The following is a 10,413-nucleotide window of genomic DNA, read 5'->3' as shown; positions in this document are numbered from 1 at the left end:
ATATATATATATATATATATATATATATATATATATATATATATATATATATATTTTCATTCATAGAGTAAACATTTCCATTACACAATAGAGAAATAGGGGCATAGAAAGAAGGAATGGCACCAAAGCAAACCAAAATCCAGCTGGGTATATAAATTCTATAGCTCCCACTCTAGTATATAGAGCACATGGCATCATGATGTTCCCTCCAAAGAACTTGTGTAGCTCCACCCCTACATTCTTGTTGATTGCAGCCCACATGACCTCTCTTAGCTTGTTTCTGTTATATTCTTACAGCTTTCCTTGGCAGACATTCCACATTACTAGCATCTCTTAATCTTAGGAGTTCCCACTACAGCTTCAGTTTCCTTCTCATATATTCCTGAAGGAACTCTAACCTTGATGCACTTTTCCTGGCCTCCTAGGCCTTCCTTCAAAATATTGGTGGAAGCCTCCATGACTCCCTAACTCCAGTATCCTGCACTCCTACAAAACCAGCACCACATGATTGATGCCAAGGTCTTCCACCATTTGGAACAGTAGCCAAGCCTCCCGGGACCACAGCTGCAGCAGCCTCTGAGTACCTAGATGGCTGAGCACAGTAAAACAACTTCCTAGGCCTTCATGTATAAACAGGGTTCTCCCAAGATCTCAAAAGATTTTTACTTGAACCTGAGATGCATATGAGCTTGCCAATTCCTGTACTTGGTCTTCACCAACAGGCTGAGAAGAGACAGTCTTTCCAATACTTCAGATGGCTTCAAACTATCTTTCTTATTATTTCTGGGTAAAGTATTTAATATATCTTTAGTGATTTTAATATCTTTAAACTACACATGGTGGGGAGGGGCGCTGGGGTTGTTGCTCAGCGGTAGAGCGCTCGTCTCCACGTGCAAGACCCTGGGTTCGATCCTTAGCACCACATTAAAAGTAAATAAATAAGTGAAATAAAGGTATTGTTTCCAACTATAACAAAAAAACAAATATAAAAAAAAATCACACATTCCTTAATGTTTTTGCCAGCCTTTTTATTGCTGTGACTAAAAGACCTGTCAAGAACAATTTTATTTGGGGTCTCATGGTTTAAGAATTCTCAGTCTGTAACAGCCAGCTCTATTTCTTGGGACTCAAAGTGAGATTAAACATCAGGGTGGAATAGTGTGGTGGAAGGAAGTGGCTTACATGATGATCAGAAAGCACAGAGAGAGAGGGACTCCACTTACAAAGATACAAAGTATATATTCCAAAGGTATACCTCCCTAATGATCCACCTCTTCCAGCCACACCTTACCCATCTTCAGTTACTACTCAGTTTATCTTTATCAAGGGATTAATTCACTGATTAGATTAAGGCTCTCATACCCCAATCATTTCACCTCTAAGATTTCTTGCATTGTTTCATACATGAGCTTTTGGGGGACACCTAATAATTAAACCATAACACTTAGCCTCAGTTTTACTCACACTTTTCTGATCAAACTGCTAGTTTTTCAAATTTTTCAACTTCACTTTCTGCTCCCCATTATCATAGTAAACTTTACTAAAAGCTGTTAGCAATACCTATACAACTGCCTGAATGTGTGCTGCCTTGAAATTTCCTCCATCAAGAACAGAGAACACCCTTTGGTTTCATGTCTCCTTTTATATGGGCACTAATCACGTTCATGAGTGCTTCATCCTTATGACCTAATTATCTTTCAAAGGCCTAATCTCCAAATAACATCATATTAAGAATTAGGCATCAACAAAGTATGTTTTCCAGGACACAAATATTCAGTTCTTAGCCTGGTTAAACAAAAACCTCATAGTCCCATCTGTGAATGGGAAGTTAGCAAATGGAAGTTAGAAAATGAAGTATTCTACATGTATAAAATACAGTATATTATTATATATGCATGTTAACTAATCTATATATCTTTATATTATTTTATCATATGCAATATATATTGTAGGTCCCAATTCTCTTTAACTAAGAGTATAAGAAACAATGATCACAAAGACAATGAGACTATGGTCTAAAAAAAAATTTCAATTTAGAAAAAGAATTCTTAGAAAAATAGCTGACAAAATAATTGGGTCTAGACATGCACAATTTGAATCTGAACCATCCATCACATCCAATAGTCCTAAAGTTGTTAAGCCTACCAAGCTATTCCAAAGGATTAAAAGTCAACATGAAGAATCTTGAATTGGTCAAAGATCAGACCATATGAGTTTCAGAAAGTGTATTAACTGCCTTTGATTAAATTCATAAAATATGTTTTAAAAAATTTCCTCCACCAGACTAATTAGTCTATCACCTTGAAATTCAATCTCACAGAAAAGTCTCAGAACATGGGCAAAATGTGGACAACTTCTTTGCCAAAACATAACAGTTTCTAGTAGTTCAATTTCCAATAAGGTCTGCCTCTGAAACTTCATAAGCCCAGTCTTTACTGTTCACAGTCCTATCAGCATTCTTGTCTTCTGCACTTCCACCAGAATCACCTGTTAATCTCCATTTACAACACTCCAAAGCTTTTTTAGCTTGAATCTCTAAATATTTCAAAATTCCTCCCCCAAATTTCAAAAAGCTCCAAAGCTTCTGAATCACATGATTAGGTTAGTCACACAATGCCCCCATTTCATGGTACCAGTTTCTGGTTTAGTCAGCTTTTCATATTACTGTGACCAAAAGACATGACAAGAACAATATAAAGTAAGAAAACTTTATTTTAGCTCATGGTTTCAGTCCATAGACCACTGACTCCATTGCTCTGAGCCCAAGGTGAAGCAGAACATCACAGTTGAAAGGCATAGCAGAGTGAGGTAGCTGAGGACATGAAAACAGGAAGCAGAGAGATGGACACTTCCAATGACATAGTGACTCTAGCCCCAGGGACTCTACCCTACCTTCATATGGTTATCACTCAGTTAGCCCATCAGTGGATTAAATTGTATCTCGTACAAACTAATCATTTTACATCTGAAAATCCTTGCATTGTTCACACATGAGCTTTTGAGGGACACTTTATATCTACCTAAACTTTAACAGTGGGTTTCATTGTGGCATATTTGTTCATGCAAATAGCGTGCTTTGATCATACCCATCTCTTTCCTCTTCTGTAATAGTATCCTCACTACTTTTATGTCTTTTTCCCCCTATATTCCACACATGAGGGAAATCATAGTGACACTTGTCTCTCTGCCTGGATTGTTTCACTTAACATTATGAGGAATGGTTTACTTTTTAAAAAGACTTTTCTTGCAGGAAACAATCTAATCAGAAGAGTTAGGAGACTTGTTCAAGACTATACATCTACTGAAGTGCCTAATAGATATCAACAGTTGATATATTTTTCACTGTAAAATTACAGAATATGGATATTATAGCCAAGACTAAAATTCAAACACACCTGGAGAAAAACCATGGCATAAGACAATTCTATATACTACAAACCCTAATGTAATTTGTAACATTCTTTTATGCTTACATTTTTATGTATATTTGACTTTTTGCAATTTGCATTGTTTTGAAAATAGTAATGACATTGCACTAGGAAAATAACCAAAATAGTTGAAAAGTTAGATAGCTTTACTCGAGAAGATAATCTTATATTGATACAGCATCCAACCTAAAATAAATTAAAATAACCTAAAATTTATTTTAGTTAAGGCTTTCTTGGATTTAAAAAGTAATGTGAAGTTTCTGCTTTAAAAGATGACAAACTTTCCATAAAGTAAAAATAAGGGGACAATCAGGCTAGCAATAATATTGTATAAGAATAATTAATTCCCACTGACCTGTTAAATCATTTTTACCAATCCCTAAGGCAAGTAACACATTCAAGTAAGGAGTTCAAAACAAGGTTAAGTTGGTAATGGACCTGTACTCAGTGGCTAATGAATCTGAGGCACAGAGGATGAAGTAGATAGGATTAAATTTCCATCTGTAATACCCACAAAATTCCAGGTTTAGGAGTGAACTTGTCAATTAAATAGTAATGATTGATAATTTACTAGTGAACTTTCCAATTAATTAAATGGGCCTTACTTAAAAGTACATTGCACTGACTTTTAGTTGAGACTAAGTATCATTGGCTCATGGTAATATGACTTCTAGATCATCTATATATGGTGTGTTCTTAAGTTTCAGCCATGTTCACCCACAGCTCACTGTCTAGAGACCACTCCTGCCACAAAGGCAGACTACAACTGAGGCCTTCTCCTAGTGTCTGGGCCCGGGGAATGAAGCCCGCTGTCTCCCTGAAAGTAACACAATAATTTCCTTGAAAAGATGTTAGTCAGTTTAAAGACATTTTCTCTCCCTCCACTCTCCTCTCTGAGACTGGTAGATTTTAATCATTTTTTAGGTTCTCTCATTTCCCAGATACATTCATCCAAATGTTTGGATGTTTTTCTCCACCCCTAGCCCTTGTTGCACAACCAAACTTGAGTTTATCCAGCTTTCCTCAGTTCACCGGGTCCCCTCATATGGCATGTGCATGAAGAATTTTAGAACTAGGAGTAGATTATTATTTTCTTCCCAGTAAGGAAATTTTTCTCTTGATGATGAGAAAATCACTTCTGTTTAATGAATAATTTTTCCAAGGAATTTCAAATGAATAACATTTAAAACCACATTCGTCTGAAATTTCTTATCCTGTCATCTTCCATCTGGATGATTCATGACAGAAAAAGAAAATGTGCACACCAACATGTGCAGAGAATTCTTGAGAATGAGCATGACCTAGATTTCAGGTGATAAGGTAAGTAATTAATTTATTGGAAAATAAAACCAAATATGGAATTGTCATACTATTCTATATCTTCACTTCCCGTCTCTGTAACATAGCCAGGTCCAAATGAGACTTTCAAAACATTTGAAAGTTTTAGATAATAATAAACCCACCAGAAAGTAAATATAGGTCACAATTATTCTCTTTCAAAAGGCATGATAATGACACAACCACCAAATGTGGCATACCAAATTTAATTAGCGGTAGCATTCAAAAACTCCAAAAATCAGGCAGTGCTATGATCCCACCTCTATAACAACCAGAAGTAATGACAAAAAGAGTAGTTTTAAAACAAAGTTCTAGCAGGAAATGTGCACAGTTTCAAAAAAGCAACTCTTATTATACATGCTGTTTTTAAATCATATTTAATTCAAACTAAATATTGCAATGATTTTCTTACATTATATTGAAACGATTTAATTTTTTTGAAATCAAGGAATATATCTTACTTATATGGGTGCCACCAGTTTTAAATAGTGCCTGCCTCCTAGAACCGTGTCACCATTTGCCCTGTATCACAGAGGGAGTTCAAGTGTAATTTTGCAGATCTCATCCCTCAGACCCTAAAACAGAAAACTTTGGGTGGATTATGGAAACTTGCACTTTTGACAAGTTTCTAGGTGTTTCTTAAAGACAGTGAGGTTTGATAACTACTAATAGAAACTTTAGTAGTTAGATGACGTTGGAACACCCATGTATAGAATCTAGAAGGATCATATTCAAACTTACCTTTTGAAAAATGTTGTTTATATGCTTGAGAATGAGCATGACCTAAATTTCAGGTGGGAAGGTAACTAATTAATTTAGCTAGTATCTCTCCTCTAAGAGATGGAACACAGTAAGCCCCACTTCCCTAACCCAGTCATTGGGATCTCAAAAATTGCCTTTGTATAATTATAAAATTCCTTTTGCATCCTCCATCCATTTCCCGCATATACCCCCAACAACTGTGTCTTAACCTTAATCTGTCTAAAGATATCTATTGGCTACAAACTTTTCAAGTGATGCTGAGGTAATAATTGGTATTACAGTCTGAACGTTTGCATCCCCCCCAAAAATAATTCACATTGAAACCCTTATCTCCAATGTAGTATTATTTGGAGATGGGGACTTTGGAAGATCATGAGAAGAAAGTCTTCATGAATGGATGAGCACCATTATACAAAGAGACTCTAGATGATCTATCTGCCACGTGAGGACACTGCAAAAAGGTATCCATCTGCAAACCAGGAAGAGGGCCCACATCAAGAACTGAATTGGCAAATGCCTTACTTGTGACCTTCCATCCTTCAAAACTGTGAGGAATACATTTCTGTTGTTTAAGCCATTCAGTATATAGTATTTTTGTCTAAGTAGCTTATACTAACTAGATAGTTTGTATCCTACTGGTTCCCACTGCCACTTAGATGAGTGAGAAGGCTGATATGGTAAGGCAGGAGAGTGATGACTACAATTTAGACTACAGTTTGTATACCATTGGGGATACTGAGAATAATAAGCCTTCTGATATTTGAGATATATCAATACTCCCAGAGAATCTCTGCCAAGCTCCATTTGAACTTTGCACCTTCAGCCTTGCTTGATTTGGAAACATAAGTGAAGATTAACTAAATTTATTTATTGTAAATGCCTATATTTAAAAAATTAAATAAATGGAATTCAGACTCAACAAATCTGAAGCAACCAACAAACTTATATAACTAGGGATTTTTCAGTAGGTTGGACCAAATAAGGCACTACATAACTGTGACCAATCAAATATCTTCTTTTTTTTTACTTTTCTTTTTTTTTTACTTCTGTATTTAATCCTATAAAAGTTTTCCCCACCCATGTTCTGTCAATAGAGCTTGTGAACCACTTCCCCTTTTCTTACTTTTTGATTGTTTGTTCAAATAAACTCTCATAGATGTTATTGTGCCTCAGTTTACTTTTTAACGACTTCAATTACCACCTACACATGGATGATTCATATTTCATTTATATTTCCTATCAACACTTCTCCCTGCTATGCAGACTCCTGATAATCAATTATTTGGCATAGTTCAGAAGTGAAGGTCATAATTATCTACCTCAAAATTTAACACAGCCCTATCCTGAATACTAACCTGGTTCTCTCCAATGCTTCCCATCTCAGAAATGACACCAATGTCCATGCAGTTACACAAGCCATAGATTTAAAAGTCATACTGGAGTCCTGCTCTCACTTTAATCTGTCATATATAGTCTAACATCTAGTTGTCTACTTTGCTTCCTAAATATTAGATGAACAGACTCCTTTGCATCTTTATCAACATTCTCTTGGCTCAAGTTACCATTTTCTCTTACAATCTCTCACTAATTAGATTCTCTGCAAATTACCTTTATCCCTCCTCTAGTCTCTTTTCCACAGTGCAATAATAGTCATATTAACAAACATCAATGGCTTCCCATTGATGTTATGATGAAACCCAAAATTTTGGATGTATTCACACATGGTTTGACCCTTTATACCTTTTCCATGTGTGTTTCCTAAAGTAATTCCATTACACCCAAAGGTCTAGGGCCTCTGCTGGGCCCGACTTAGAAGTTTTGCCATAAAACACACAGACACATGCACACAAACACACCTACCTGCATGCACGTATAAAATGTATTAAGAAACATATGAGGGCTCTGTCATTTAGTCCTGATAAACTGGCATTTAGTCCTGATAGAGTGCAACCCATATCCCGAAAATCTACTCTGAGATTAACACAAGGCCCTGGGAGAACACATGTCCACATCTCTTTTACATTTTAGGATTTCTTCTTAGACCTATGATATATCTCAAGGAGATCTTTTTGTATGGTATAGCAGTTGAGGTTCTTCCAAAATTTATAAAAAATGCATAACCAAAATGTTGTTTTAAAGGAACAAATTTGGAGGACTTATACTTCCCAACTTCAGAGGTATATTACAAACCAACAATGATGACAATATTTGGTATTGGTACAAAGACAAACCCACACTTAAGACAGTCAATTAATTTATGATAAAGAGGCTAAAGTAATTAAATGGAAAAAGAAAAATATTTTAATCAATGAAACTGAAATAAACTTATATTATATGGGGTAAAAAGAACCTCAACTGCTATACCATACAAAAAGATCTCCTTGAGATAGATCCTAGGTCTAAGAAGAAATCCTAAAATGTAAAGCTTTTAGGAGAAAAGATGAAAGAATAAAAAACAATGACCTCAAAATACTGTGGAAGTTTGTAGATAACTGCCAATAACAGGAGAGGGACACTCCTTCACAATGCAGGGAGGAGTTGAGCAATGGAAACTCTCAGGTAAAGACTAAGTTAAAATCAATTACTTTGTTAATTTGTTAAATCCTTCTCTGAGACCATAAAAGTAATAATGGATTTGGGGAACATTTTAGAATGCTTATCTGAATGTTTCTTCAATTTGCTCCCAACAGTCTATAACCTATATAAGGCAGGGACTTTGTCTCCTTTTGCAGACAGTTTGTCTAAGGTGCTTACCACAGTCATATAATAAATAATAACTATTTCTATTAAACAAATGAGTAAATTTAGAATAATGCATAGTGGCAGAAGTCCTTGGGAAAGTTGCTTACCCTCTCTAAAATTTAGCTTTTCAGCCAAAATGAGAATAAACACACCTACCTCATAAGTTTGTGTACAGCAATGTGTCACAAAAAGCATACAACTCTTGTACATACAGTTCAATAAATTATAAAATATTCATCTTTACCTTGATCATGAGTTCCGAGATCTCTCCTCACTTATTAACACTATGCTTAGTTTTCCAAGTTTTCAGAACAATCTGCCTGGAAACAAAAACATAGTGTACAATTAAACTGGAAAACTAAACCCAATCCCTCTTTTGTTTTTGCTGCCAGATTTTTTTAAATGAGAACTATAATGAACTAGTATATCTGAATTGTAATTACAGAGGAGCTATTTTGTTGGGTGGCTCTATTGTGCTTACACAAAATTTGATCCCACATTAACTCTCTTAACCCCTCATTTGTAACTTAAAATTCTTTTATACTCTTCTATTTATGTACAGAGGGCATCTGAATAACAAAACACATTGAAAAATCACATTTACAAATACATTCTATATTGGCAATTATTCATTACTGGTTGCCACTAACTTTCACCATATAAATCTTCAATGTGTGATTCTAATAGTATTTGTGAGACTATAGATGCCCTTCCAACACTTGCTCTCCAATAGTGTGGACCCCCTACTCACCTCCAATGACCTTGTCCCTCATCCCACCTCAACCATTCATTCTCATGGTCATAGTCCTAGAAGTTTGTCATTACCAATGTTGAAAGGCCTACCAAATCCTAATTTCTATCACCTTGATCATTGACCTCTATTCCTCTCCTTGCTCCTCTGTCTCCAATATCTTCTCACCTATCCTCATATCCTATTGATGACCATACTTCCTATTTCTCTTCTATTTCTCTGAAATAATGGAGACAACTCTTTGTTCTTTTCTCTATACAACAGCTAGATTGATCCCATTAGAATGTTAATTAGATTGTGTCATTTCTCTGGTTGAAACCCACCTTCTACTGACTTATCATCATGTTTATATAAAAGTTAAGCCATGCAATGACCCAAGAGAAGGGTTAAAAAGGAGCACCACTGATAACTGTATCCAGAAAATACAAATGTGCTTGGATTCTGAGAGAACAGAAAAGGATCTGACTTCCATTAATTCTCTGAACTTCTCACCTATTAGCTTTATCTTGCTCACCTTTCTATGGTTGTATGATGCTCCTTAACATTCCTAGAATATACCTAAATATAAACACTTCAGACTAGGCCTTTTTCACCATGATTCTCTTTGCTTTAAGTGTTCTCCAAGATATCCACTCAGTTTGCTGCCTCATCTCCTTCAAATCTTTACTTTCTTCAGTGAAGTTAGACTTTCCCTTTAACCTACTATCTGAAACTACCTGATCTCTAACCTTCTTTGAACTTATTTTGTTGTTTTTAGTCCTTATCAATATCTAATGTGCCATATATTCTACTGATCTCTTTAGTTGGTGTCTGTGTTCTAACAAACACACTCAAGTATATAAGCTCCTTTTGGACAAGAATTTGGTAAAAAAAAAAAAAAAAAGGTGTTTTTTTTTGTGTTCCAGTACTACAAGAGGATAAGAAGCCTATAATAAACATTCACCTGTGAGCCTGACTGAAAGCTACTGAAATTCTTATGCAGTTCAGGAAGCTTGACTCAGCTAATATGGTCCATCGCAGAAGAACGAGAATTTTAGCATCTGAAATGTGGAGTGGATAGGTAAAGAGAAAGTTCATGTAAATATTAAGAGAATAAAGATTATATTCATATCAGGAGTAGAAAAAGAAAAGGACCTTAAAAACACCTTATGGAGAAGGAAGTTGCTCTTAACTTGGCATTAAAGACAGTGAATGAAACTGGAAAGAGTAAGGAGAAAGAAGAGCTCTCTGAGCAAGGAGAAAAATATATTGGGAAATTAGGGAAACGGAAATTATGGTGTCCTAGTTTGGGTTTTTCCACAGCAGATCTTGAGGTGGAGGTAGTTTACTTGGGTGTAATACCAGGAAGCATAAGTGAAGAAGGAGGGAAAGTAATGCAGACAGTATAGAGAA

The 10,413-nt window shown here is 35.5% G+C and overlaps 1 long non-coding RNA gene across 1 annotated transcript in view; it reads right to left on the bottom strand.

The window, feature by feature from the left end:
• LOC125615987 overlaps positions 1-8,592 on the bottom strand; it is a 19,433-nt gene extending 10,841 nt beyond the window's left edge. The window contains exon 1 of the long non-coding RNA XR_007346584.1: positions 8,515-8,592. This is a non-coding gene — a long non-coding RNA (uncharacterized LOC125615987). The remainder of the gene's footprint in view (positions 1-8,514) is intronic.
• Positions 8,593-10,413: the final 1,821 nt, after the last annotated feature.

This window comes from Marmota marmota, unplaced genomic scaffold (genome assembly GCF_001458135.2).
Source record: "Marmota marmota marmota unplaced genomic scaffold, marMar, whole genome shotgun sequence".
NCBI classification, from domain to species: domain Eukaryota; kingdom Metazoa; phylum Chordata; class Mammalia; order Rodentia; family Sciuridae; genus Marmota; species Marmota marmota.
Note: the sequence above shows the minus strand (reverse complement) of the source record. Positions and strands in the feature narration are given on the sequence as shown.